The sequence below is a fragment of the Bubalus bubalis genome, chromosome 8 (assembly GCF_019923935.1).
Source record: "Bubalus bubalis isolate 160015118507 breed Murrah chromosome 8, NDDB_SH_1, whole genome shotgun sequence".
Taxonomy (NCBI): Eukaryota; Metazoa; Chordata; class Mammalia; order Artiodactyla; family Bovidae; genus Bubalus; species Bubalus bubalis.
Window position 1 is genome coordinate 118,032,526 of NC_059164.1, and position 27,466 is coordinate 118,059,991.

Consider the following 27,466-nt stretch of genomic DNA (forward strand, 5'->3'; position numbering starts at 1 on the left):
TGTGTTGGACTCATACCCCACATCATTGTGATTGGTTCCGTTCTGCCCTAGTAAAGCCACGGCTTCTAAACATCAGTTTATCGCATTGTTTAAATGTCATCAGTGGAGACAGGGTAATAACAGGCTGTGGTTCAGAATCTGATACACCAGACAGTGACGCCTGGCGTCTGAAATGCCCCAAGCGAGGCTTCGAGAAGGCTGACCTGCAGCAGCCCCTCCAGCTAAGGCCCTGGGAGAGCCAGGCTCGCCAGGGACAGCTGCCACCTTGCCGGGTCCCCGAGGGCTTAGCGTTACATTACTGAGAAGAAGCGCTCGAGTAAGGTTCGCCCTTGTCCGTCATCCTGTCTGCTGTTTCCTGGTCGTCCTGGCTTCGTGCTTCGTGCTGGTGTGTCTGTGCTCGTGCCCGGGAGAACAGCTGAAGGCCTACCGTGATGCAGAAAGATAGAAGCTGAGGCTAGTGTTCCGCTGGTGTCTCAGTCACGTGTCCCGAGTCCCTCCGCTTCAGGTCTGAAAGGCTTTCAGTAGCAAAGTGAAGGGTGTCCTGGATCACACAGCCTCGCCTGCCACACAGAACAGCAGACGTCCCAGGAGTTTGTCCTGGGAGGAGTTAATGTCCACTCCCCAAACAGTGAGTCGCTGAGCCCGCTATGGGCTTCCAAAGGCGTCGCGGTGGTGGCCAGAGTGGACAACCGAGGCCGGTGACCAGCAGGCGCAGGTGGGCTGTCGGGAGAGGGCTGAGAGGAAGGAGGCGGGGCTGGCCAGGAGCCCCTGGCACCCCAGAGAGCCGCGGACTGCCGGAGGCCTCTGCTTCCAGAAAAGCCTGCGAGCTCTCAGGCCTGAGTACTTTGCACCTCAGCTTACCTATCTGTGAAACAGGGACAATTAAATACCGGTCTCCCCCCACTAAGACAGACCCACTTCAGCACCTGTTTTTGGTAACCAAAAGAAATTCAACAAGGATTTGAGCTTTTACCAAGAAAAAAGGCGCAAGGTGAAGATTGAGTTTGCCCAGCCTGTCTTGCAGGGAGCATTTCAGAGGCGGCGTCCACCCCACAGGGAGCGGCCCCGCCCAGCTCCTTCCTCCCTGGGGCCACACGCAGCATCTCAGCGTTGAGCCGCCACGCTGTGAACCAAGTCCGTGAGTGTCTGGGCTTCGTCAGTTTATCTTGTGCGTCCATGAGCAAGACGGCTCCTCTGGTGACTGCTGCTTCCCTTTAGGCCTCTGCGTGCGACTCAGGAAGGGTCTCTGTCGGAGAACGGGGGACCCTGGGCTTTGTTTTCGCAGGAGGGCCACACAGCTTTGACGAGAGCTGTAAGCAGGCTTGTGGTGGCAGCGTTATGAGCACAGCCATAGGGCCTTGCTTTAGCTTCAGCATTTGATGCCACAGGTAGCAGACGTCACGCTTTGACGTTTGTACCTTGATTGTAACACCGTCACCCTCAGGCAACACCATTCCCTTTTCCTCTGCGGTGACAAGCAGAAAAGTCAGCCTTCAGTGCCTCGTTTCTCCGGGTGACCCCATCTCTGGGAGCACATGGGGCTGGTGTCTGCGCCCTGCCAGCGCCCTCGGAATGGCGGGTGGCTGGGCCCCAGCCCTGGGCACTGTGCAGGCAGGCGGGAGAGGCAAGGGGCGGGAGATGGGGACACGGGGGCCGGCGCCCGTGAAATGAGTGTGCCGAGACATGGATGCTTTATTACCTTTCATGGGTCAGATGGAAGGTCATTCGTCGTGACGTGTCACCTGGAGAAGAGGCTGGCCTGTCCCGACATAAGTATCTGAGGCCCCATGTCCAGACAGACCTTGTGGGCCCGTCCCCCTCCCTGGGGCCCCCCAGGCCTGACCCCCTGAACCCTCGGGGCTGGGCCATCGTGGGAAGGGTACTGGTTAGCGCCTGGGGGTGGGGGTGGCATGCGGCAGGATGGGGTCCTTTCAGGGGCCCTGCCAGGGGCTGTGCAGCTTGAGCCTGCCTCCCGGGGCCCAGTGCCCAAGGTTGGGGGTGGCACCAGTGGTAAAGAACCCACTTCCCAGTGCAAGAGACGAGAGATGTGTTTGATCCCTGGGTCGGGAAGATCCCCTGGAGGAGGAGATGGCTGCTCACTCCAGTGTAATTGTCTGGAGAATCCCGGGGGCTACAGTCCATGGGGTCTCAGAGTCGGCCGTGGCTGAGCTGCCTGTGCGCCCCGGGAGAGCGGAGCCCTCAGCGTGGGCAGGGCCAGGCCAGAGCTGGGGCTGCTAAGTGCCGGGGTAGGAGCCTCACACATGCTGCGCTTTGGGGATGATGCTGGGCACCCAGGACGTGGAGGCGGCACTGTGGTGCCTGGCGGGCACAGGCCCGCCCAGCTGCCTCTCCACCCCTCGGCCCTCCTTGCCCTGGGACCCCACACCCGCTGAGCCCTCTCCCCGTGCAGCCGGCAGGGGGCGCTGGGGCTGCACACAGAACACCCAGACCCAGACCTGTGTATGTGCACACTTGTACACGTACACACACACGAGAGGAGGGTTCCTGAGGTGAGGGGACCCTCAGCCCAGCATGTAAGCACGCAAGACTGACGGGACAGACCAGGGGACGGGTGAGGGGGGCGGTCACACCAGGGGACAGACCAGGGCAGCCTGGCCTCCCCGCACCCACGCCTCCATGCCCTGTGGACGGGCCCCGCTGCGCGCGCTGGCCCTGCCCTGGCTGCCACTTCACCCCATTTGGGACACGATGCCCTCTGGGGCCGCCCAGCCCACCACAGGCAGCCTAGCCCCCTGCAGGGGGAGTGCGGTGTCAGCCACTGGGTCCCCGGGGGGCCCCCGCCCTGCTGTGCTCTGGTGTCCTTCCTGCTCTGCCGGATGGTGGTTTTTGGGGTTAAGTCTTTTCTCAGCTCCTCTCTCTGCTGGGCATGTTTTCCGGGTGGCCCAGGGCCCAGCGCTCAGGGCGGGCTCCTCAGGGACCCCGCCTTCCCACCCAACCCCACGTCCCTCCTTCCGTCATCCGTGGCGATTTTAGCTGCTGCTTTTGTTTAGAGTTGCAGGTGCACGCAGTACGAAGAGTCTGTTGATTCTTTAATTTGATAAAAATACGAAAAGAACTCCCCGACCCCACCCACGGCCGCCTGAACCCCGCTCTGCACGCTGCCTGGCACAGAGGTGGACGCGCAGGACTCGCTTAGGTCTGATGCCAGCTGAGCAGCTAGAAGGACAAGCGCCATTCGCGACTGTGGGCCACACCGGCCCGGAAGGCCTTGTCGCCCGTCTCAGCCAGGGGCCTTCCTCCCAAGCCCCTCCTGGACTCCTGGTACATCTGCATCCCACCGTCATCGTGGCGGGCGGGTCCCCTGAAGGACCGCGTGGCGGGTGTGGAGGGAGGAGGAGACCCGGGTCCCTCTTGGGTCAGGAAGCTTCCCGGGGTTGGCTAGGCTGAAGCATGAAACCTGAGGGTCAGGAGGCGGCCGCCATGCAGAGACTGCTGGGGGAGGGGGCGTCTGGGGGCAGCCGTTCTGAGCATGCCGCATGTCTGCAGGTTAGGGGCAAAGCCAGCACGGAGAGCAGCCTCTGGCCGTCCAGGGTCTCCCTGGGGCACGGAGCCGTTGGGTGACGCGCTGGGCAGGGACACCGAGGTCAGCACGCCTGTCGACCCTGGCCTGGGGCAGCTACCTGGGTCACTTGGGCGACACCCGTGCCAGCCTGGTGACCGGGCCTCCTCAGCGCTGAGGGGCTCGAAGAACACGTTTCCAGCCCGGCTGCCCTGGGGGAGGTGCCTGGAGACGGCGCTCCTTCAAGGCCTAGCTGCAGGGGCCTCCCCAGACCCCCGCAGGCCGCGGGGTCTCTGCCGTTTTGGGCACTGAGAGCCTTGTGTCACAACCTGCTGTCCCCTCCGTCTCTCCTGCTGCACCCGCGGCTCTGTGTGCCCCCAGGGGACGTCAGCCACCCTCTGGGCACATTCTGGGGCGTCACGGTGGGGGCAGGGAGACCCTGGCACGAGGTGGGTGGGAGGCCCGATGGCTGTGCCCCTCCCGCTGAGCCCAGACCCCGCCTGGCCCAGGCCTCTGTGAGGAGCGGGTGGCCGAGCGAGTCCATGGTTCCGGGACACCTGATCTCAGGCCTCTGCTCTCATCCGCCAGCCCACACCCTCCCCGGAGGCATCCGCGCTCAGTTTCCATGAGCGTCAGGCGCCAGGCTGTGCTGCGGGGTTTGCAGAGTACACTCAGTCTCAAGTAACTGAAGATGTAGCTTCAATTATTCACACCATCGGCAGAAGCATCGGTTGCATGAGGTGCTGCCATCTCTGCAAACGCCCAACCCGCATGGAGGTGCAGGTGGCCCGCAGGGTGGGGAAGAACGTGGCTTCTCGCACCCTCTGCAGGGGCTTCCAGGCCATGCAGTGCCCAGCACCGCCTCCCAGGGCTCAGCTACCAGGACACTGACCACGGGCGAGCGAGCAGCATGGAGCACCTGGGTGCCGGTTCCCTGGGCACCAGCCACATGGGGAGGTCACAGCCGCCCCCAGAGGTCACGGCCCCCCAGCGAGGTCATGACCCCCCAGAGAGGTCACAGAGCCCCCAGAGGTCATGGCCCTCCAGGGAGGTCACAGCGCCTCCAGAGGTCACAGCCCCCAAGAGAGGTCATGCCACCCCCAGGGAGGTCACGGCCCCCCAGAGAGGTCGTGGCCCCCCCAGGGAGGTCACAGCTCCCCCAGAGAGGTCACAGCTGCCCCCAGCGGTCACGGCCCCCCCAGAGAGGTCACGGCCCCCCAGAGAGGTCATGGCTTCCCCAGAGAGGTCACAGCCCCCCAGAGGTCACAGCCCCCCCAGGGAGGTCACAGCTCCTCCAGAGAGTCACAGCTGCCCCCAGAGGTCACAGCCCCCAAGAGAGGTCACAGCCCCCCCAAAGAGGTCACAGCCCCCCCAGGGAGGTCACAGCCCCCCCAGAGAGGTCACAGCCGCCCCCAGAGGTCACGGCCCCCCAGAGAGATCATGGTCCCCCAGGGAGGTCACAGCCGCCCCCAGAGGTCACGGCCACCCAGGGAGGTCACAGCCGTCCCCAGGCCTGCGAGCTGACGTCCAGCAGGAAGGGGTCTCGGGCCGACAGTGGACTGTGGCCCACAGCACGGGTGGAATTCCCCCTCCTGGGCCTCCTGAGTGTGCTCTGGCAGCCTGCCCAGGGAGCACAGTGGGGCCACAGGTTGGCACGGGCAGACAGTGGGCAGAGGTGCAGCCAGGGTGACCAGCTCCACTGCCAGCTCCTCCAGGTCACTGGGCATATTCAGGGCCTCCTCCCGTCGCGCCGGGGCCTGAGGGAAGGAGGTGGGCCTTCTGGGGCAGAGGGCAGAGGGCAGCTGCATCCAGGTCCAGATGCTGGAACAGCCCAAGCCCGAGGTTGGGAGTCAGGACAGAGCATTCAGGTCAGGTGGACTCTGCCCTCTGCCCAGCCCAGCCCTGGGGGCAAAGGGCCAGAGAGTCTACAGACAAGAAGCGGGGGTGGGGGGGGGGTGGGGGGGGGGGGGGGACACAGCGCGCAAGGACTGGGTGGTCCCAGGGAAGGGTCGGCTGCTCGTCACCCCTCAGTAGCATAGGGGCCACCAGCTGGGCTGCACCCAGCCGTGGTGCACCCCGTTGTCCTGGGGACCCCGGTGGGAGCCGAATGCCGCCCTCTGAGATGCCTCGGGGTGCCCAGGCAGCCTTCTCCGCCCTAGAGCACACTGTGCCCGCTCCGGGGCAGCTGTGACGTCTGGGGCCACTCGCTCAGAGCGATCCTCATCCCGCCCCAACCGGCGTCCTGATGCCCGGCCTGTGAGTGCTCCTCAAATGTCACCCCAGGCTTCCCGACTTGGTGATGTGAATTCACACTTGCACCCACCCAGTGTGAACACTGGAGACCGCTGTGGGCAGCGCCCACCGTCCATCCACGAGCTGTTTTCCTGGCCCTCCTGAGGGGTGCGGGGCCAGTCTGCTCTGGTCCGTTGGGAGTAACCCTGCTCAGGGTCGCTGCCCTTGCGATCTGCGCGTCCAGGGGATAAATGTGTACTGGGGGGACTGGGTGAAGGGAAGAGCAGGCCCCAGGGTGGGGGGGTGCTGCACTCGGGCCTGCCCCTCAGTGCTCTGGGCCAAGGCCCCCTGCGTGGGTGCCCCCATGGCGGCCGCCCTGGGAGGTTCACTCCCTGAGTGCACCCTTTGGGATCCTGGTGGCCGCACCCCATGTGAATCAGGGCTGCCCGGCTGGGTGGGGCCGCAGACTCCATGACCTCATGGCATTGTCTCTAATTGTGGCTGCAGGTATGCTGGGCACACAGGTGGGCATCGGAGCCCCGCCCAGCCCGGGAGGTGGGGGCTGTTGTTCCCAGACTGTTGGCTGCCGGCCCCCTCGGGCCTGGAGTTCGAGCTACCTGTTCATGGCCGCCCCAGTCTCCCTGATGACCTCCTAGCGGGTAGGGCCCTCAGCCAGTCACTCTGCGTCCCAGAGCCTCGCCTTGGGTGTGGTCCGAGTTCTCAAAGCGTTGTTGGATGAACAAGGCCTGATACAGCTGCAGAGGGCGGGGAGCAATGACCACAGGGAAAGGACCATCCCTGGGCGGGGTGTCCAGCATCCCGAATTCCTGACAGGTCTTCATTCCCAAGAGTCCAGGGCGGGAAGTCAGAACACCTGAGAATTTCCATGTCTCTAATGTTGATTGCTTAAAATGACTGAATCATTTTCCTATGATAGGTTGTGTTGAAAGGTTGAGGGCCTGGGACTTCCCGGTGGGCCGGTGGTTAGTTAAGGCTCTGGGCTTCAAAGGAAGGGGGCTCGGCGTTCCATCCCTGGTCAGGGGACTAAGATCCCACATGGCACTCAAAGCTCGCGCCCCCCCCCCCCCAAAAAAAATAAAGTTCGGTGGCTTTTCTGTTTCCTTTATGTATTTACTGTTTTGGCTGCCCTGGGCTGCCATCTATGGGGTCGCACACAGTTGGACACGACTGAAGCGACTTAGCAGCAGCAGCAGTAGCAACAGCAGGTGCCTTGCGGAATCTGTTCCCCAACCAGGGATTGAACCCGGGCCCTCAGCAGTGAAAGCACCGGGAAGTTCCCTTTGCTCTTTTAAAAAGATGTGATAATAAATGCACCGTTCTCTGTGAGTTAAAACAGCTCTGGCCATGACTTGGTAGACTCCCTTTATTGTTCTTAAAATACTGGCAACACTTCTCAGACCCTCTTCATCACCATGGATGTTTAGAGAGTTCTGTTTAAGGAGGAAAATTAAGTCCGGGACAACATGATGGAGACCTGGACCCCCCGCCCCGAGGACGCTGCTCCTCAGCATGTCCCACAGGGTTTGAAAGGAGCGCTGGGCCTGTATGCTTACTGTGCTGGAGTTTGTGGGCAGGAATGACTCACGGGCCTGCGGGCATCTTCCGCCCTGCCAGCGGCTCACAGGGAGGCTGTGTGGACCTCTCCCACGTGATGCAACCCGGTTCCAGAACCTGCCCACACCGCCGTCCCCTTTCCCAGCTCTGACGTGACTCCAGGGGCTTCCCCAGCTGGCAGCGTCTCTATGTTGATTAGTAAGCTCTAATTCTTCCAGGAGAATGATCATCTGTTTTCCCATCTTACCGATTTCTCTTGGGATTCAAAAATACAAATGAATTTCCTGAGAAGTCCTGGAAGGAAGTCCTGTGGGGAAACAGGACTCAGTCAGGCTTGGCCACTGGCTGGCCTGCCCAAGTCAGTGAGCAGGTCTCAGGCCAGCACCCTGCAGGCGGAGCAGCTTGGGCACAGCCTGGGGTCTGCAGGGGGAAGGGTGGGGGCTGCAAAGGACTCTAGACTGGCCTCTAAGTCCCTCCTGGCCAGGGGCTAACAGTACTTCTCTCGGAAGTAATCAAACAAGTGGGCATTGAGACATCTATTTGGCACACGGAGAAAAGAGAGGTTCTATTTAGATTTAATTTTTGTTAAAAAACATAAAAAATTTAGGCTTTATTGATATTTCATATATAGATCCACTTAAAAAAAAGAAATTTGGCTTTTCATTGTTCTTACTCAGTCACTAAATTGTGTCTGACTCTTTGCGACGCTATGGGTTGCAGCACGCCAGGCCTCCCTGTCCATCACCATCTCCCGGAGCTTGCTCAAACTCATGTCCATTGAGTCGGTGATGCCATCCAACCATCTCATCCTCTGTTGTCCCCTTCTCCTCCTGCCTTCAATCTTTCCCAGCATCAGGGTCTTTTCCAGTGAGTCAGTTCTTCACATCAGGTGGCCAAAGTATTGGAGCCTCAGCTTCAGCATCAGTCCTTCCAATAAATATTCAGGACTAATCTCCTTTAGGATGCAACTGGTTGGATCTCCTTGCAGTCCAAGGGACTCTCAAGAGTCTTCTCCAACACCACAGTTCAAAAGCATCAATTCTTTGGCACTCAGCTTTCTTTATGGTCCAACTCGCACATCTGTTAATGACTCCTGGAAAAACCGTAGCTTTGACTATATGGACCTTTGTCAGCAAAGTGACGTCTCTGCTTTTTAATATGCAGTCTAGGTTGGTCACAGCTTTTCTTCCAAGGAGCAAAAGTCTTAATTTCGTGGCTGCACTCACCGTCTGCAGTGACTTTTAGAGCCCAAGAAAACACTGTCACTGTTTTGATTGTTTCCCCATCTATTTGCCGTGAAGCGATGGGACCAGATGCCATGATCTTCATTTTTTGAATGTTGAGTTTTAAGCCAACTTTTTCACTCTCCTCTTTCACCTTCATCAAGAGGCTCTTTAGCTCCTCTTCACTTTTTGCCATTAGAGTGGTATCATTTGCCATCTGAGGTTGTTGATATTTCTCCCAGCAGTCTTGAGTCCAGCTTGTGATTCAGCCCAGCATTTTGCATGATGTGTTCTACATATAAGTTAAATAAGCAGGGTGACAATATACAGCTTTGACCCTCTTTTCACAATTTTGAACTGGTCAATTGTTCCATGTTCGGTTCTGTTGCTTCTTGACCTACATACAGATTTCTTAGGAGGCAAGTAAGGTGGTCTGGTATTCCCATCTCTTTAAGAATTTTTCACAGTTTGTTGTGATCCACACAGTCAAAAAGCTTTAGTGCACTCAATGAAGCAGAAGTAGATTTTTTCTGGAATTCTCTTGCTTTTTCTGTGATCCAACGGATGTTGGGAATTTGACCTCTGGTTCCTCTGCCTTTTCTAAATCCAACTTGTAGATCTGGAATTTCTCAGTTCATGTACTGTTGAAGCCTGGGTTGAAGGATTTTGAGCATTACTTTGATAGCATATGAAATGAGTGCAATTGTGTGATAATTTGAACATTCTTTGGCCTTGTCCTTCTTTGGTATTGGAATAAAAGCTGTGGCCAGTGCTGTGGCCACTGCTGAGTCCTAATCTGCTGCTGTACTGACTGCAGCCCTGTAACAGCAGCGTCTTTCAGGATTTGAAACGGCTCAGATGGAATCCCGTCACCTCCACTACCTTCGTCCTTAGTGATGCTTCCTAAGGCCCACTTGACTTCGCAGTCCAGGATGTCTGGCTCTAGGTGAGTGATCACACCATCATGGTTATCCGGGTCATTAAGATCTTTTTTGTAGTTTTTCTGTGTATTCTTGCCACCTCTTCTTAATCTCTTCTGCTTCTGTTAGGTCCTTGCCATTTCTCCTTTATTGTACCCAAACTTGCATGGTATCTCCAATTTTCTTGAAGAGATCTCTAGTCTTCCCCGTTTTATTGTTTTCCTCTATTTCTTTGCACTGATCACTGAAGAAGGCTTTCCTGTCTCTCCTTTTTATTCTCGAACTCTGCATTCAGTTGGGTATATTTTTCCCTTTCTCCCTTGCCTTTTGCTTTTCTTCTTTTCTCAGCCATTTGTAAGGCCTTTCCTTAGCACCTTAAGTCTTTTTTTTTTTTTTCTCGTTGAGACACCAGGGCTCCAGAGCCCCTCTGCATGTGGGATCTAGTTCCCAGGTCAAGGATCAAACCCGAGTCCCTGTCCTGGAAGGCAGATTCTCAACCACTGGACCAGGGGTGTCCAGCACGTTAGGTCTTAATTTGGGGACAACACTTAACTTTCAAAGTTGACAGCAAGGGAGGCCGACCTGTTCCAAGCTTGATGGGGCCTCACAAGGCGGAGGTTTTACAGACACACATCACTGCGCGCACACACATTTGTCCATTGGGGTGTCCACCAGGAGCAGCAGAGCCTGTCACCCACAGGTCCCTGAGAGAGCCGGGGCTGGGGCCCGGTCCCTGTGCCTGGCCCTGGCCGGCTCTGGTGTGGGGTCCCCGGGCTGCTGTTCAGTCGTTCAGTTATGTCCGACTCATGGCCACCCCGTGGACTGCAGCCCGCCAGGCCTCCCTGTCCATCACCGTCTCCCCGGGTGGGGTCACCAACTGAGGCAGGCAGGGGCTCAGGCAGGGCTGACAAAGAGGAAAGAAGCTTGCCGTGAGACCCCAGCGTCAGAGGGAGTTCATTTCCCTGAGGCGGAGAAAGGGCTTCTTGTCTGCGGCCTCCTCCCCCACACGCCCCTTGGAGGAGGAGAGGACAGAGCTCACCCAAGTGACCAGGGCAGGCGCTCGGGCTGGCGGTGGGGCCTGAGGACTCGTCTGAGCTTTGCCCGCAGCGAGTCCCTATCTGTTACCAAGGCGGGGGCTGTCCAGCACCCGCGTCCCTCAGAAGACGGAAACCGCGCCCCGACGCACCCGGGGTTAAGCCGTACACTGAGGAGAATTGTAGATTTTTGCTGGGCCTGGAGGGGACGGCCGGGAGCCCGGCCCATGGAGCGGTCAGTGCCGGCCGCACGGAGACCCAGAGAGGACGCGGTCCCACGGGTGCCAGGACGGCCCCGGATGCCACCCGAGGAAGCAGGCCCGTCCCAGCCCCAGAGCGCGGGACAGGCATCCTGAGAGGCCCGCTTGTCCTGCCTGAGGCTCCTCACACGCAGGCCTTTCTCTGGGGACCCGGGGCCTCCTGCCGGGCCCCTCCTGCCCCGCTGGCTGGGGGAGAGCCACTCCTGCCGCTCCCAGAGCTGCCCCGGCCCTGAATGGCCGCTCTGTCTCCCTGAGGTCGAGACCGCGCCTGGACAGCAGCCGGGCCGGAGGGGCGGGGAGGGTGGTGGGCGGGGTCTGGGAGGGGCGGGGAGGGTGGTGGGCGGGGTCTGGGAGGGGCGGGGAGGGTGGTGGGCGGGGTCTGGGAGGGGCGGGGAGGGTGGTGGGCGGGGTCTGGGAGGGGCGGGGAGGGTGGTGGGCGGGGTCTGGAGGAGGGGCGGGGCGGGAGCAGGGCCGGGCGGGGCCCCAGGCGTCCCGGAGTTGGGGCGGGAGGCGGGCGGGCGCACAGCCGGGCAGGCCAGGGAGATTCGGGGCGTGCCCCCTGCAGAACCGGCTTTGAGTCCACCACGGCCTGACCGGGCTCCCTGCCCACAGCCCTCACCCACCTGAGGCCTCCAAGGCTCCCAGAGGAAATGCAAATATTCCCGGAACCAGGGCGAGCATTCAGGGCAACCGGTCACCTGGTACGCTTGCGGCCTGGAGGGCGGACGGAGGACAGGGTCAGGCGCGCCCTGGGCGCCCCTGAATGAGGAGCGGCCAGGGAGGTGCAGTGGAAAGGCCAGGCCCGACCTCCGGCCTCCCAGTGGGCGCAAGGCCCTGGCAGCAGGGCCTTAGCCCTGAGGACCGTCTGCACATTTGTCCGTCTGTCAGTTTTTCGGCCTGTCCATGCGTCCGTCTGTCCACCCTTCCTTCTGCTCTGGGATGAGGATGGGAGAGGGGCCGTGGGTGCCACTGCCAGGCGCTCGTCATCCCTCACGGTCACCTCGCATATGCTTGGAGCCCAGCAATGCAATCTCTGCAGCGTCTGGGGGAGGCCTCCTCCCCGGGTGCCCGGCTGGAGGAGAAGGGGAGCCGGCAGGGCCTGTCCTGGGTGGAGAGAGCTCCAGGGGGACAGTCTAAGCAGATTCCCGGGGTGTTCAGCCTCAGCGGGGGAGGGAATCCTGACTCTGCCTCGAGGTGAACCCTGGGGACAGATGCTCCGTGAGAGAAGCCAGAGACGAACAAAAATGGTCTGGTTCCAGTTGTACGTGGTCCTGGGGTCGGCAGATTCCTAGAGACAGAGACAGAAGGTGGGGCCTGGGGATGCTGGTGTGCGGGGCGGGGGTGTCATGCTTGATGCGGACAGTTCCAGAAATTCTGCAATGACCGTGGTTGCACAGCCATGTGACCCAGGGCCTTCCCTGGGGGTCCAGTGGCTGAGACTCCATGCCCCCAGGGCAGGGGGCCCTGGGTTCGATCCCTGGTCAGGGAGCTAGACCCCACATGACACAACAAAGACCCAGGACAATAAATAACGTGACCCTGAACTGTGCACCCAAGACTAGTGCCAGTGGTGGATTTTATGTTGTGAGTATTTTTACTACAATCCAAAAAAGAAAAGGAATCCAAAAGTGAAGGGAAAAGACGCATCAGCAGGCAAGAGAAGGTAAGAGCAGAGACAGGTACAGGGCTGGGAGGCAGGAAGCAGGAAGCAGCTCCGGGGAACCTGCCGGAGCAGGTCTGCCTCCCCCAGCTGGCCTCCCGGAGGCTCCCTGGGCAGGCGTCTGAGGTTGGCGTGGCCCGTAGATAAGGGTCAGACAGTGACTGCCTTGGGGTGGAGGACTCATTCGTGCTGCTTGACTATTTACTGTGGGCCAGTGTTCACATTGCGATTTAAAACATTGCTTTTAAAGGGACTTAAAGCATCCCCAGGTAGTCCAGAGGTTAAGACACCACACTGCCAAGGTAGGGGATGCAGGTTTGGTCCCTGGTCAGGGAGCTAACAAGTCACATTCCATGTAGCTAAGTAAATAAAAAGGGTTTCCCTAGTGGCTCAGCTGGTAAAGAATCAGCCTGCAAAGCAGGAGACCTGGGTTCAATCCCTGGGTTGGAAAGATCCCCTGGAGGAGGACATGGCTACCCACTCCAGTATTCTTGCCTGGAGAATCCCATGGACAGAGGAGCCTGGTGGGCTACAGTGTGTGGGGTCACAGAGAGTCAGACATGACTGAGCGACTAACACTTCCACTTTCACTTTCAAACCGAAGACACACCTAAGGGTAAAGGTTAAGGTGCGGGTTGTTACAGCTCAAACGTCTTTGTCCCCAGACCTTCAGTGAGGGCGACGGGAGCTCAGCATGACCCCGTGTGAGCGTGCGGGGGGCATGCGTGTACAGGAATGGGAGTGTGCACACGTGTGTGCCAGTGTGTGTGTGCCTGGGGCACCACCGGCCGCAGCAGGCCTGGGGAGCCCTCCACGGGGCACGGGGCGCTCCCACGCCTGGGAGTTGGGCAACTTCCCCTCGCTGTGGCCCCAGAGCCTGGACCCTCCACGCCGGCTCTGCAAGGGGCTGGGCCTCGGCCGAGGGGCTGGGAGGCCCGTGGTCAAGGCAACGGAGGCCAGGCCGCAGCTCCGGCCCCAGTGAGCACTGGGCGAGGCTGGGATCTGCGGGCTCAGCCCTGGGTGCAGACGGCAGGGTGGGGCTGCCCAGTGGCCAACCCCAGGGCAGGCCCCGGAAAGCCCTGGGCCTGCGTCCCCGCGGGCGGGAGGGTCAGCATGTGCCCGCAGTGTGGCCGTGCCAGCCGTCAGCAAGTGAACCTGAAGGAAGGCAGGAAGGGGTGCCTATCTTATCAGGACTGCCTGGTCCAGCCTCCCCTGCTCCTGTCTCGGGCCAAGTGCCCCCAGGAGCATCTGGGCACAGTCAGCCGTGACCTCCACTCGAAAGCCTGCCAGAACCTTCTGGAAACGTTCTGATCCGAGGTGGAGCTGGGCCAGGTGAGCGCACTGCTGCCTGGGCTCTGAGGGTGCGCGAGCCCTTCCCGGGGCAGGACCTTCATCCCCCGGATGCAGAAGTGATAGGAGTCCATCTCCTGAGGGGTGTCCATCCAGCCCCCTCTGTTAGGGGTGCAGGTGTTTCGGTGCAAAAGGCAGAAATGTCAGAGAAGCAAAGCTGAGTCGCGCATCCCAATGCAAGCACCCCACCCGAAACTGAAACTGTCAGTCGCTCAGTCGTGTCCAACTCTGTCCGACCCCGTGGACTGTGGCCCACCAGGCCCCGCTGTCTGTGGGACTCTCCAGGCCAGAGTACTGGAGTGGGGTGCCATGCCCTCCTCCAGGGGATCTTCCCAACCCAGCGATCGAACCTGGGTCTCCTGCATGGCAGGCAGATTCTTTACCGTCTGAGCCACCAGGGAAACCCTATCCCACCCAATCACCAGCCTAAAAACTGTCTCCGCTGCCGTGTGAGTCCGTCAGCCCTCCCCTCCACCCAGCCCCCATCGTCGCGTCCCAGGCTTATTCATCACCTGTCTGTTCGAAGGCCGCCTCTTGGGCGTCTGGGTGCGGGCGGCCCACACCGGCTGCAGGACACGGGGCAGACGAAGCCCTGACCTCAGCGTGGGCCCTGAGTCCGCGTTCCACAAGCAGGGTTTCAGTGAGAGCTCTGAAAAGTGCCGCGAAGGAAGCCCACGGTCCCAGCCCAGCTGGACAGAGGCCGAGCCCACCCCCTGACCGCGGGTGCAGTGCAGAAGGCTGCAGTGTTTGCGGCAGGGCCCCCCGAGGAGCCAGGGATCCAAAAGACGCAAACTCCTAGAAGGCCCTCAGGGGAGGGGTTTTGAAGGCGTCATCTGGGGTGAGGGTTGGAGCTCACGCACTTCTTTCTGCCTGGCTGGGGTGAGGGGACAGGTTGCTGCACCAGGAACCTTGGGTATCAACCTTCTGGGGTCCCGTGCTTGTGGTCAGCGGTGGTCACGGTCAGAGGCGTGCCTCAGTCTGTCACGCAGGTTCCCTGAGGAGGAGCTAGGACTCTGTGCTGAACCGTCCTTACTTTCCTTGCTTGACTGTCTTTCCTTTGTCCCCGTTCCGTCCCTCACGTCCCTGATTAGTCACCGCATGAATCCACTCTCTGGAACTCAGGGAGGGCCTCGGAGCCCAAAGCCTTTCTCTACAAACAAGAAACAGGACAAACAGGACCCAAGGGGCTTCTGCACCCAGGAGGGCCCCAGCGGGTCCGGCTTGGTTTCAGGGCCTGCTTTTCCCTGATGCTCCCTGAACCCTGAGGGGCGCAGGGGATAAAGGGTGGGAGGGCACTTTCGAGTGCAGCAGAGGAATTCATTTTCAGGGGGTCCTGGCTTCGTAGAAGCCTGCGGAAGTGCTGGCAATTTGGACTCTGGGAAGTGAGGAGCTGGCCACGGAGTGGGAGGAGGGGCAGGGAGGATGGCTGCAGGCCCAGGGAGCCGCTCAGGGGAGGGGCGAGACCGGGACAGGACGCCGGGCGCTGCTCCCTGGCCCGGCCGGACCTCGACCTTGGGGGAGCCCGGCGATGAGCAGGGCCTGCTGGCAGAGTGGACTTGGGCATCGGGTGCTGAGTTGCGCTGACCCTCCCCCAGCCCTGCCCGGGTCCCAGCTGACCTGTCCCCCTGCTCGGGGCACGGCTGCCGGGCTGGGAGAGTCCACATCACATGGGGAGGCCCTGGGATCTGACCCAGCATGACGTCCGGCCCTCTGAGCCCTCAGAGGACAGCCGGGCCCACCTGCCCCAGGCGAGATCATTAAATCCCCGTTTAAAGCAGTTGATGGCCCTGGGGCCTGCAAGGGTGTTCACTCGCTTTAACTCCCTAGATCCCAGAAGAGCGCTCCCAGCGTCCTTGACGGGCTCGTCCCTGACCAGAGTCCAGGCGGGCATGCGAGGTGGACGCCTCTCTGCGTTCACAGGCAGCACAGGTGTGCAGAGTCGGTGGGCCCACGCTTGTGACCCCTGCCCCACCCCCGCCCCCAGCCCTGCCTTTCTCTCGCCCCTTCCACCCGAGCCTCCTAACAGCACACCTTGCAGCTCCCACTGATCGAGCTGCCTAATCACCCGTGGTGGGGAGCCATCGACACCCGCTCTGAGGGCGTTGTTTCGTTCTGGCTGCGTGTGGCCGCTAAGCTCCCTGACCAGGGTTCCACCTGCGCCCCCAGTACGGGGAGTGCGGAGTCTTAACCACAGGACCGCCAGGGAAGTCCCTGAGGGCACTATTGCTTCATCCCCCGCTGTTGACGAACTGGAAATTCCCCAGAGATTGCAGAGGCAGTTTCTGTGAGAGCAGAAAGCAAAACTGAAAAGGAAGCTCCAGCAGGACTGCCGTTTTCCCCGGGCGGAGATCCTTCTCCCAGGACGGCACCCAGGGAGGGAGAGACTCCCTCAGGACCTGGGAGCCACCTCCTGCTGAGCAAGGGCCACGTGGGGTCTGCCCTTGGTCATGTCTCAGGCCCCTGGGACCTACAGCAAAACCTTGTCATCCTGCTAAGGCGGTCACAGGGGAGCGTCTGCTCACAGCGAAAACCAGGCCCCAAGCTGTCACCCGCGCTCAGGCCCAGGGCACCTGCCCTCACCGGAGGCTCGGCCTCCCCAGGGACGTCCCTGCGTCCACCAGCCTGTAATCCCGCTGCCCAGCGGGGTCATCTGTCCTGAGGCCGCTCTGTCCCCGAGGAAGATGGTCCTGCCTTTCTCTCCCTCAGGACTCCTTCCTTGCTCTGCCTTCCTTCTGCCTAAGAAAACGATCCACTTTGTGCGGCCTCCCGCAGAACCTCCTGTTCACCAGATGGGATGTGGCCCATCCGTGAAGCACTTCACAGAGCCATTAGATCTGGAAACTTCCAGGACTTCCCTGGTGCTCCAGTGGTTAGGACTCCACGCTTCCAGTGCTGGGGCCCAGGCTCCATCCCTGGTCAGGGGACTAGGGCCCCCGCAACAGAGGACACCCCCGCGCTCCGCAAAAAACAAAGGTCTTCAAATGTACTGGGTCGAACAATAGGTGTTTTAACAATATTTATCTTTGAAGTTGAACACAACAGGTGTGGGTCTTCCATTTTCTGAGGGTGGGGACCACGTTTGACTCAAAACCTGACCGGGGCCCCTCCAGCAGCAGCACTTATAATTTGCTTGTTTATCGACAGGAGGAAATTCGGGAGCACTTACCGTGGGTTTTAGCGTGTCAGTCAGTTGCGCACGTGAGTTTTGTCTCGCTTTTCTAGCGGCCGTGCTGCCCATCGGCGTCCGGGCCTGCTGTGTGCATGATGCCGGGGGTGGCAGCCCACCAGGGGGAGCCCTGACCTGGGGGGTGCAGCCTCCGCGTTCGGGGAAATCGAACTGTGTCTCCAGAAAGACGTGCCGATGGCCCCGGGCTGTGAATCCTTGCAGACGTGATCAAGGTGAGGTCGTGCTGGAACAGGGTGGCCTTGTAAGGAGGGGGATTTAGAGCTACAGCGAGAAAGCCCCGAGAGAGGCGGAGACCACAAGGATGGCCAGCCATCCAGAAGCCAGAGGACTGCAGGGAGCACCTCTTCCTTCCCTTAGGTTCCCGGACCCGTTCCAGTCTGTGTACGTGTGTGTGCGTGTGTGTGTGTGTGTGTGTGTGTGGCTTCCCCATTTGTTGATGTTGTTGTTTAGCTGCTAAGCCATGTACGACTCTTTGCGACCCCGTGGACTGCAGCACACCAGACTTCCCTGTCCTTCACCATCTCCCAGAATTGGACATGGTCTTCATGTCCATCGAGTCAGTGATGCCATTCAACCATCTCATCCTCTGTCGTCCCCGTCTCCTCCCGCCTTCAATCTTTCCCAGCATCAGGGTCTTTTCAAATGAGTCAGCTCTTCGCATGAGGTGGACAAAGTACTGGAGTTTCAGCTTCAACATCAGTCCTTCCCATGAACACCCAGGACTGATCTCCTTTAGGATGGACTGGTTGGATCTCCTTGCAGTCCAAGGGACTCTCAAGAGTCTTCTCCAACACCACAATTCAGAAGCATCAATTCTTCGGTGCTAAGCTTTCTTCACACTCCAACTCTCACATCCATACATGACCACAGGAAAAACAATAGCCTTGACTAGAAGGACCTTTGTTGGCAAAGTGATGTCTCTGCTTTTTAATATGCTGTCTAGGTTGGTCATAACTTTCCTTCCAAGGAGTAAGCGTCTTTTAATTTCATGGCTGTGATCACCATCTGCAGTGATTTTGGAGCCCAGAAAAAAAAAGTCAGCCACTGTTTCCACTGTTTCCCCATCTATTTGCCATGAAGTGATAGGACCGGATGCCATAATCTTAGTTTTCTGAATGTTGAGCTTTAAGCCAACTTTTTCACTCTCCACTTTCACTTTCATCAAGAGGCTTTTTAGTTCCTCCTCACTTTCTGCCATAAGGGTGGTGTCATCTGCATATCTGAGGTTATTGATATTTCTCCCGGCAGTCTTGATTCCAGCTTGTGCTTCATCCAGCCCAGCGTTTCTCATGATGTACTCTGCATAGAAGGTAAATAAGCTGCCACATAACATTGAGCAGAGTTTCCTGTGTGATACAGTAGGTCCTTGGGGTGAAGTGAAGTGAAGTGAAGTCACTCAGTCGTGTCCAACTCTGTGAGACCCCATGGACTGTAGCCCGCCAGGCTCCTCTGTCCATGGGATTCTCCAGGCAAGAGTACTGGAGTGGGTTGCCATTTCCTTCTCCAGGGGATCTTCCCAACCCAGGGATCGAACCCGGGTCTCCTTCATTGTAGGCAGACGCTTTATCCTCTGAGCCACCAGGGAAGCCCATAGTAGGTCCTTGTTGGTTATCCAGTTTAAATACAGCAGTGTGTACCTGTCCATCCCATCTCCCCATCCTTCCCCCCAGCAACCGTAACTTAGTTCTCTCAGTCTGTGAGTCTGTTTTTGTTTTATAAGTAAGTTCATTTGTGAGTGTGTGCACACATGCTTCAATCGTGTCTGGCCCTTTTCGACCCCATGGACTGTAGCCCACCAGGCTCCTCTGTCCATTGGATTTCCTAGACAAGAATGCTGGAGTGGGGTGCCATGCCCCTCTCCAGGGGATCTTCCCGACCCAGGGATCAAACCCAAGTCTCTTTTGTCTCCTGCACTGGCAGGTGAGTTCTTTACCCCAGCACCATCTGGGAAGCCCAAGCTCATATGTATCGCTTTTTTTTTTCTGATTGCACATCTAAGGGATGTCATACGATATTTCTCCTTCTCTATCTGACTTGCTTCAGTCAGCATGACCATCTCTAGGTCCATCCATGTTGCTGCAAATGGCATCATTTCATTCTTTTAATGGCTGAGTAATATTCATTGTATATACGCACCACATCTTCCTTATCCAGCCCTCAGTTGATGGACATCTCGGTGGCTTCTACGTCCTAGCTACCGTAAACACTGCTGCAATGAGCACTGAGGTATGTGTACCTTTTTGATTCATGGTTTTCTCTGGATATATGCCCAGGAGTGGGATTGCTGGATCATTTTTAGCTCTATTTATTTTTTTAAGGAACCTCCATGATGGTTGTCCAACTGGGTATAGATCGGAAGGTCTCCAAGATGCCCTCCTTGGATTCAATTTGTCTGCTAGGTCGGCTCACAGAGCTGAGGAAGACTTGCTTAACTTCCTGGATTCCCAGCTTACTATAAAGGATACAGTCAGGTGAAGACCCCCCGATGGGGCGTGGGCACGGGCTTTCCTGCCCCCGAGACGCACACTCCCAGCCCCCTGGCTCGCCAGCCGGCCTGCCCCTGCCTGGGACTTCTGGGTTTTATGGAGCCTTGCCTCCCAGGATGACTGACTGGCTCCTCAGCCTCTGATGGATTCGCCCTCACCCACTCTGAGCTCTGGTGGCTGGGACGGGGTGGAAAGTTCCAACCCTGTAACCACTGAGTGGCTTCTCCCGGGAACCAGCCCCCACCCCTGGTTGGCATCCAAAAGTTCCCTTGCCCGGTACGTTGTCCAGAATTGAGGACAAGACAGACATGATCCCATCCCTCAGGAAACCCCAAGGGCTCGGGAGCCGTGGGCCCTCAGCCCACCTCCCCAGAGTCAGCCGGGTGCTGTGGGATCATGGTTTGTTTCTTTTTACTGCTGGGCGGTGCCCAGGGCTCGTGTGCCAGTGACCTGCTGAAGGGCTGGGCTGCTCCAGTTCACTGCATTTATTTCTGATGAGTCAAGGTGCCGGGAGCCTCTGTGTACAGGTTTCCCAGTGAACAGTTAGTCCTTCTCTCAAACAAACTCCAGGACAGCTTGGTTTTGTAATCACCGAGAGCATCGGTATTTATTTATTTCTTAGAGAAATAGGAAATCACTCAGTGATGGGCTGTTATAAATACAGGTGCCATGCCAACCGCCCCTGCTGCGTGTATGGGCCCTGCTGTCCTCTGCGTTCTCTGCTTTACCCCGCTTTGGCCATCGTGTGGATGGACCCCTGGCCCTGTCAAAGGCTGGGGCTGCTGGGGGTCAATCAGAAGCTGCTTAGAACAGGACTCGGACAAACTGAGTGGGAAAAGGGAAACCACACAGGCTCTGCCTGGTAGAGTCCTCAGCAGAACAGCTAGAATGTCGCTCATTCATTCTTTACACAGCCCTCCCTGTGCACACCCGACCTCCACCTGTGGAGAACTAGAGCTTGGCTGCCTCCTGCCTGCCTCCCGGCGCTGGGATGGATGTCAGCCAGGGACCCCAACTCCTCAGCTGCTCCCTGTCGCTCACACTGCCTCGACTGGGTGCTCCTCTGACTGTTTGCTCAGCATCATCCCTGCAGGTCCTTCGGAAACTGAGACCCCATGGCCCTGCCTCCTGCGGGGACAGTGGCTACAACCCTGGAACCAAATGCAGTCAGACAAATTTCACACGGCCCTGGAGCCAGCGGTGGCTTCTCTATTTTCCTTTTATAAAGGGTTGCAAACTCCAGTAGGTCCTGAGAACAGGGAAGCCTGGCGCGCTGCAGTCCATGGGGTTGCAAAGAGTTGGACACGACAGAGCAACTGACCAACAACAACAACGCAAAGGATTGTGAAGAAGCAAGGTCGGCAGACAACGGAGACCGCCTGTGGGCCCAGAGTGCTACACTGCCGTCTGGCCCTTCCCGGGACACTGGGGTGGACCCCCTTCCCGGATGCCCCGGGTGGACCCCCGTCTCCTGCCAGGGGGGCAGGACACTGTCACTGCCGTGGAGACACAGGTGGTCCCTTAGACTGTGGACCAACAAGGACGGATGCGCCTGAGGAGGGCCGGAATCCACTGAGGCGGGACACGCCCACATCCTAGAAAGGGAGGCTGTAACGGAGAGATGTGTGTCTGAAACAAAGACAGCTCTGGGAGATGTCCTGAGGGGTGAGCAGAACCTCAGGGCAAGCAGTGAGAAGTCAAGCTGGTGAGAGATTCACTGGAAACCCCAGAGCTGGAGGGGCCGAGCAGAGCCCAGGCCAGGTGAGCGCACGGGCCGGAAGCCTCTGTCCCCTTTGCTGACGGAACAGGGCTGCTGTGAGCGCCTCCCCCACGCCTGGCCGCGAACACCACAAGGGGGATTGTCCCGCGAAGCCCAGACCCCGGCTCAGCAGGGCTGCTTCCAGCTGAGGCTTGAAGTGCCGCTCTGCGCCCTCTCCTCGGTGTGTGTGCGGCCGTCTCCTCCCTGCGGCCTCCTCACCCTCCCTGGGCCTGTGTTCAAGTTTCCTGTCTGTGAAGGGACACCGCCATGCCGGGTAGGGTCACCCAAGACCTGAGGGGAGCTTCCCTGGGGGCTCAGCAGTTAGGACCCCGCCTGCAGTGCGGGAGACATAGGTTCAATCCCCGGGTCAGGAAGATCCCCTGGAGAAGGGTATGGCAGCCCACTGCAGTGCTCTTGCCTGGGGAATCCCACAGACGGGGAGCTTGGCGGGCTACAGAGGTGCAAAGGGGTTGCAAAGAGTCAGACTTGACGTGGCCACTGACAAACCACAGACCCGAGCACCCTAAGGGCTCAGGACCCCCGATCACCCCATGAAGACCTATCTCCAGATATGGTCCCCTGAAGGGACTGGGGTCAGGACTCCAGCGTGTGACCCTTGGGGATGCAGTTCAGCCCTAACACACAGCCTCAGTGGAAATGCACGATCTTTGCCTCTGAGGAAAAGTGGGGAGACCTTTGGGGAGATCCCCTTTCGGCCAGGAAAGGGGAAGTCAGAGAAAGCAGCTTAGTGGGCGCTGATGGGCCTGCATCTGAGGAGGCCGGGCTGGCTGGCCCCCTGGTGGGGTGCGGGGATGGAGGGGAGTTAGAGGGGCGGGGATGGAGGAGAGGATGAAGGGCGGGGAGCCCGCTCCTCCTTACCCCAAACCCCACCTTCCCTGCCCCGCCCCGTGCCCCCTTACCCCAACCCCCAACTTCCCTGCCCCCCACGCCCCCTTACCCCAACCCCCCAACTTCCCTGACCCCGCGCCCCCTTACCCCAACTCCCCAACTTCCCTGCCCCCCCACCCCCTAACCCCAACCCCCCAACTTCCCTGCCCCCTGCGCCCCCTTACCCCAACCCCCCAACTTCCCTGCCCCCTGCGCCCCCTTACCCCAACCCCCCAACCTTCCTGCCCCTTGCACCCCTAACCCCAACCCCCCAACTTCCCTGCCTCCCACGTCTCCCTAACCCCAACCCCACAACTTCCCTGCCCCTGGTGCCCTCTTACCCCCAACCCCCAACTTCCCTGCCCCCGCACCCCCTTACATCCAACCCCCCAACTTCCCTGCCCCCTGCGCCCCTCCCCCACCCAGTATTAGCCTCCCCTGCAGCCTGGAGAGATAACTGCTGTTCTGGAAACCAAATAAACTCAAGCGTAACAACCGACCGGCAGACCACACGCTTCTGTTTGCTTGGGGTGTGCTCACCCAGCGACGGGGGTGACAAGGTTGGGTTCTCAGAAGCCTGGTACCCGGCCCGCTCCGCTGACCACGTGGGCGCCTGGTGTGCTCGGGTGAGCGTCCTGAGTGGTTTCCTGACTCGCCTGGTTGCTGGGTTTTGTCTTCTGTTGACTTTGATTTCTTTTTTTTTTCGGGCCACACTGCACGCACAGCTTGTGGGGTCTCAGTTCCCGGCCGCCTCTGTGGAAGCATGGAGCCCTAACCCCTGGACCCCTGGGGAAGTCCCAACTTCGATCTGTATTTCTGGATTTTAATCTATTTCCTATAATACAGAAATGCACGTTCACTATGAAAAATGGACGACCTTCTGCTCCAGGCCAGGACATGGCTAGATCACGTGAAGATGGGGGTTTCGTGCTCGAGCAGTGACGTCGGGGCTGATCCCGTCTCTGCCGCTCCGACAGCACCGGCGTGTGCCTGACCTGCACAACGTGCCCGCTTAGCAGAGCTGGGGGCAAAGGTCGTGGACATCTTCTCTGACCCTGGCTAGGCAGTGAGCGCACACTGCAGGGCTACTGATTCTAACACTTAGGTGCTGCTGTGTTGAGTAAAAGCCAGATTCAGATCAGATCAGTCCCTCCGTCGTGTCCGACTCTTTGCGACCCTATGAACTGCAGCACTCCAGGCCTCCCTGTCCATCACCAACTTCCGGAGTTCACCCAAACCCATGTCTATCGAGTCGGTGATGCCATCCAGCCATCTCATCCTCTGTCGTTCCCTTCTCCTGCCCGCAATCCCTCCCAGCATCAGGGTCTTTTCCAATGAATCAACTCTTCGCATGAGGTGGCCAGAGCACTGGAGTTTCAGTTTCAGCATCAGTCCTTCCAAAGAACACCCAGGGCTGATCTCCTTTAGGATGGACTGGTTGGATCTCCTTGCAGTCCAAGGGACTCTCAAGAGTCTTCTCCAACACCACAGTTCAAAAGCATCAATTCTTCGGTGCTCAGCTTTCTTTATAGTCCAACTCTCACATCCTTACATGACCACTGGAAAAACCATAGCCTTGACTAGACAGACCTTTGTTGGCAAAGTAATGTCTCTGCTTTTGAATATGCTGTCTAGGTTGGTCATAACTTTCCTTCCAAGGAGTAAGTGTCTTTTAATTTCATGGCTGCAGTCACCATCTGCAGTGATTCTGAAGCCCAGAAAAATAAAGTCTGACACTGTTTCCACTGTTTCCCCATCTATTACCCATGAAGTGATGGGATTGGATGCCATGATCTTAGTTTTCTGAATGTTGAGCTTTAAAGCCAACTTTTTCACCCTCCTCTTTCACTTTCATCAAGAGGCTTTTGAGTTCCTCTTCACTTTCTGCCATAAGGGTGGTGTCATCTGCATATCTGAGGTTACTGATATTTCTCCCGGCAATCTTGATTCTGGTTTGTGTTTCTTCCAGCCCAGTGTTTCTCATGATGTACTCTGCACAGAAGTTAAATAAGCAGGGTGACAATATACAGCCTTGACGAACTCCTTTTCCTATTTGGAACCAGTCTGTTGTTCCATGTCCATTCTAACTGTTGCTTCCTGACCTGCATACAGGTTTCTCAAGAGGCAGGTCAGGTGGTCTGGTATTCCCATCTCTTTCAGAATTTTCCACAGTTTATTGTGATCCACACAGTCAAAGGCATAGTCAATAAAGCAGAAATAGATGTTTTTCTGGAAACATCTGTTAGTTTAAAAGAAAAGGAAGGAAGAGACCCCTTTTACATGGATCAACCCGAATTGGCAGAGACAGAGACAGAAGCAGAGCGCTCTGGGCTGAGAGCGACGCAGACGTCCTGGAGTCGGCGCCAGAGAATGTTCCGACTGTGAAGAGGGTGAAGTTATGTATGTGAACCGGTCTCGATGGAAAATCTAAAACTGAACCGAACTTGAGAAGGTGATGTGTGTTCAACCCCCAGATACTGTCCCCCCAGCAAGGTTGCAGCGGTCCCCAGAGCGCTTGGAACCCAAGTGCCCGCAGAATTCACCACCGCTGCCCCTCTGCTCAGCGGCCGTGTCTTGCTCCTGGGGGTGGTGGCCCGCCTCTGAGCTCTAGAAGAGGTTCATGCTTATGTTTATGAGAGGGTCACAGGCAGGAGGGCCAGGGGTCTCCAAACAGAGGAAATCGGCTGCAAGTGTCTCTCCAAGTTCTGTGTTGCTTTGATGACACCTGGTTCCACCTGAACTTAACTTTTCTCACACCTTGAGCTAACCAACGTGTTTTTCTTAAGGAAGTGTTTTCCTTAAGCTATGTTAATGAAACGATGTGTTTGCTTTGAAATTTGCCTTTCTTCAAAAACGGTTCCACCAAAGACTAACTTTTGACTGATAATAGCTCAACAAACCAGTGTTCATATCAGTTGTTTTATGGCTGGGGGATGACTCCTATCTCAAAAATGCATTTTGTGGGAGGGGGGCCTGGGGAAACCCTGCCAGCCTTGAGCTGCCTCTCTTATCTGACTAAGAGCTTTCTAACACACATAAAACAGCGCGCTAAAACCCGCTCGGGGGCTCACTCCGTCCCCCCTCTGATGTCTGTGTCAGAAGCTTCCCCGTCCCTTTTTATACCTTAATAAAACTTGGCTACACAAAAGCTCTTGAGTGACCAAGCCTGGTCCCCGGTCCTGCGGCTACATCTTCCTTTTCTGAAATCGCGAATCCGACACCATTCCCGCGAGGTGTCATTTCCAGCCACTTGCATTTCTTCCGCGAGTCACTGGGTCGTTGCCCGCAGGGCTCCGGTGCGGAGCCTGGCTTCCACCGCCCGGCGCCAGCGTCCTGCTCTGGCCGCCTCGCCGGCGGGCACTCCCCCAAGCTCCTGCCCTTCATCCCGTGGCTAGAACCCACCTTGTTCCCAGGCCTACTTTCCTGAGATGCCCCCGGCCCTGGACAAGGCTGTGGCAGCGTTCGCTGGTTCGAGGATTTCCTTGGACCCCCTCAACTTGTTCTGGTGTGTTCCAGAATGCATTTGAGTGTCTTCGAGCCATTCTGTACAAGAAGAGACTTTTCAAAAAAGAGCTTTAGACTTTCACAGAATGCTAACAGTTATTCTTTGCAATGATGTGTAAAAATAGAAATCATTTCAGTTGTGAGACTTCTGGAAAAGATTTAATATTGGTAACATGGAATTCGGAGGGGCGAGTGAAGACTGAGGGCAGGAGGGCATGGCCACGGGGTGGATGTCTGCAGCCCTCCTGGCCGGTGGGCGCTGACGGGCGCCGCCTCTGCAGGCCGGGGTGTGAGAGGGCAGGCCGTCCTCGGGCAGAGCAGGGCACTGCCAGTTCCTTCCGGGAGCCCCTGGCGCCAGGCTGAAGGTGTCAGAGCAGGTCAGCCGCGCGGGGTCGCCCCTGCCTTGCGCCCAACAGCACAGGGCAGCGACCAGGGCCCTCAGTCCCCACCCCAAGGCTGCCTGCCCTCTGGCCTTCTGCAAAACCCAAATGTGGAAACGCTGAACACGCAAAGGCTGCTGCTGCTGCGAGTCAGGTACCCCCCGGCTGGAGGGCAGGCTGCTCAAGCTGCGGAATCGCTACAGAGCTGCTTGGCCTTCATAAAGTGGGCGAGAATTTCACCCTGAGGTCCTTCGTCCACAGGCTCAGACTGACTGCGCTGCAGCTCCCCTGAGACAAAGGGAAGGGTCCTTGGTGCCCCCGGCAGCTTCACATCCGCGTCTCCCATCCTCCACAGAGCCCAGAAATGCTGGGCCCACTGTGACCGTGCTCAAGTCTCTACAGGGGTTAACATCTAGAAGCCGAAAGGCAGTTTCCCCAGTGGGTGGTCTGGTGGGAACAGCTCCCTCTGAAGGTGTTGCCAATGCACTCTTTGGACAGACCTTCCACCGTGAACCGCGTTTCACCGAGGTACTAGACGTCAGCTCCCTAAGGGCAGGCGCTGTGATGCCCTTGTTGGCATGTCAGCTCTTTTCTGGGTATGGTTTACACTGGCATTCGTGAATATGAAAATGAAGTCCATGAGTTCAAGTTGATCTTGTACGGGAGGAAAAACTTCTTTCTCTACCCGCTTATGTTCTGTCCATGAGACACTGCAAATCAAACTGACAAAGAGCCAAACTAACAGGAGGGGAAACCCAGAGTTTATTTCCACACGTAACACACTTAGACACAGGAGAGCTCAGTGATGAGTAACTCAAAGGGGTGGTTCAAACTGGGGTTTAAATGCCACATTAATGCGTGAGGCGGAAGGGAAGGCACTCGTGGGAAAACAGATGACTTTGGGGGAAGATAAATAGTTTTCAGGAGAGCAGACAGGAGATAAAGTTGGGGATGATGTTTCCCTGCACAGGGGGGCGAGCAGTCTTCCCATCTCCTTCAAGGCCACGCATCTGCCCTGGGAAAGGAGCTGGGTGGGTTTTCTTCTCCCTTCTGCTCAGAAGGGAGATCCTGGTGGCCTCATTTCCCGGCAGTTGCTCTCTCAGTCAGATAAGAAGGTGACGGACAGGCCTGGCTCCTCCTCTGCAGACTCTCCGGTGTCCTGAGCGTCCGGCGGTCTCTCTGCTGACTGTCCTGGTACACCTCCGTCCCCTCCAGTCTCCGCCGCGATCCTAACCAACCCTGGGCCTGGCGGGCCTGCTGACTCACCTCTGTGGAGGCCACCCCGCCTCACAGTTACTCATCCCGCGGAGTGCTTTAAGCAGTGGTTCTCAAAGTGGGGTTCCTGGAAACGTGCCAGAAGCCTGTGTTCTCAGGCCCCACCCAGACCTGCTTGAGCAAACTCCGAGGGAGAGGCCCACAAAGCTGGGTGCTCACAACTCTCCAGAAAATTCCAACTGGTGTTAGAGTTTGCGAACCACCAACAGAAGG

The 27,466-nt window shown here is 58.1% G+C and overlaps 1 long non-coding RNA gene across 2 annotated transcripts; it reads left to right on the forward strand.

Annotated features, from left to right (window-relative positions):
* The first annotated feature begins 19,007 nt into the window (after positions 1-19,007).
* On the forward strand, positions 19,008-23,332 carry LOC123466106. 2 transcript variants are annotated; one of them, XR_006641346.1, is made up of 3 exons: positions 19,008-21,480; positions 22,527-22,720; positions 22,941-23,332. It is a non-coding gene; the product is annotated as an uncharacterized LOC123466106 (long non-coding RNA). The 2 variants fall into 2 exon arrangements; XR_006641347.1 differs by having other exon boundaries at positions 19,008-19,187; positions 19,280-21,480; positions 22,527-23,332.
* Positions 23,333-27,466: the final 4,134 nt, after the last annotated feature.